Below are 1,982 nucleotides of genomic sequence, written 5' to 3' on the forward strand. Positions count from 1 at the left end.
TATCAGTATATATAGTTAGTCAGGGTGAGAATCTTTCCAATTAATTGCTAGATTAAAGAATCTACTAAATAATCTCCGGATCATTGCCTTGCTCAACTTTTACATCTGTTTTCCTTTGGGTACCAGGAAATGAACTCAGGACCTTACACTCGCCAAGGAGGCACTGTGCTGCTTGCTAAGTCAGGACCCTCACCCTCACTCCTTTTGGCCCGGAGCTGGGGCCAAAATCGCAAAACATCTCCACCTGACTCTGACCTGGGCCAAACCACAGAAACTCTCCTTTTGTTAACACCAAAAGTCTCCCATAGACTAGGCAGCCCTGCCAAGATCAGCTCTCCCTTGGCTGTTCCAGCCCACAAACACCCTCCCCTAAAAAACCCATAACATCCCCTATCCCATTTTGCTTATGACTGTCTTGGTCCACTAGACAGCCAGGCCGCTTATTCCTACCTCCAATAAATCTCGTGTGAGAACGCCTGGTCTGGTGCATAGTGTGGGTTTGTACCTAACACCGCTCAGCTCCAATCCCCAGCCCCGCGCATCATTTTCTTGTGATATCTTTGTCTGGTTTTGGTATTAGGCAACACTATCTTGATAAGTGAGATGGGAAGAGGCCAAGATCACTCTACATTCGAGCCATCACCTCTGTACCAGTATTTCCCAGGTTCCCTGGCACTTAACAAACATGTCTAATGATTAGAGAATGCAATATGTTGCTGCATATTGGATATCCTCTTGCTATACAGAGATTTTACAAACAAAACACTAAATTTTTTTTTTAATATTTTCAAGATGGTGGTGTTTGTACATGCCTATAATCTGGGCCCCAGGGAGGCTGAGGCAGGAGGATCCCTGTGAATTTGAGGCCAACCTGGATTACATAATGACTTCAAAGTCAGCATGGAATACATTGTGAGACCATCTCAAAAAATAATTAAAAATATTTTAAATGCGTAAGTGAGATAGAAAATAAGGGAGATGTACAGAAATCAAAGGCCAAAAGGGAAGCAGAAGCCTAGTGAGTAGCGTGAGCTGGAAGTGAAGGTAAGCCCTGCTGCTTGTGAGTACAGCAGGAGTGGGAATTATTGGTACAGAGAGAGAGGAGGCCAAGTCCAGGGCTGGCGAGGTGAAGGGTCGGATTGGAGGCCACTACTCCACGTGGGGCTCATCTACATCCGCAGTGAGAGAAGTACAGTATCTGTAAAAATCACAAAGCAAGAGAGGCCACATATTTGTCTTTCATGGAGGAAGAAATGTCCCTCTAATAATGAATAACTAAAAGCCAGCTTTTATCCTCATCTTTCAGGGGAATTTATAATAACTCTGTCATTTAAAAAAATCATTTTGCAAGTGAAAGGTAAATTCTCAAGCAGGGCTGGTGGCACACACCAGTATTCCCAGCACTCGGGAGGCTGAGGCAGAGGATCACTGTACATTCAAGCCCAGCCTGGGCTACAAAGTGACGTCAAGACCAGCCTGAACTGCATAGTAAAACTGTCTCAGGAAAGCCCCGTCCCAAAAAATATTCGTATCTATTCATTTTGGGGGGCATGAGAAGTTGCTGCCCACTTGGCCTAGCCCCGGGGTCTCTGGTGCTGGCGTATATACAGTAGTATCGATGAGCTTTAGGAAATCTCAGTCTCGGTACACCAGGAAGAGCAGCTGGTTAGAACTACTATTTTCCTTAGCTAAAGTGGTACAATCAGCAACAACAGTAGCAAACACAGCCTAGAAAATGACAAACTGAAAAGTTGCTTTATTAGCAGCCTGTTAGAAACACCCCAATCACCCCAAGCAGGAAGGTGCACACACACTGCTATACTCTATTCATGGAACACAATTCCACTGTTAAAACAGAATAAGGATACTTAAGAAGAACTGCCTGGGAATCTCCTCCAAGGTTTATTAAGTGAGAAAGAAAGAAAGAAAGAAAGAAAGAAAGAAAGAAAGAAAGAAAGAAAGAAAGAAAGAAAGAAAGAAAG

The sequence above is a fragment of the Octodon degus genome, unplaced genomic scaffold (genome assembly GCF_000260255.1).
Source record: "Octodon degus isolate 3935 unplaced genomic scaffold, OctDeg1.0 scaffold00006, whole genome shotgun sequence".
Taxonomy (NCBI): domain Eukaryota; kingdom Metazoa; phylum Chordata; class Mammalia; order Rodentia; family Octodontidae; genus Octodon; species Octodon degus.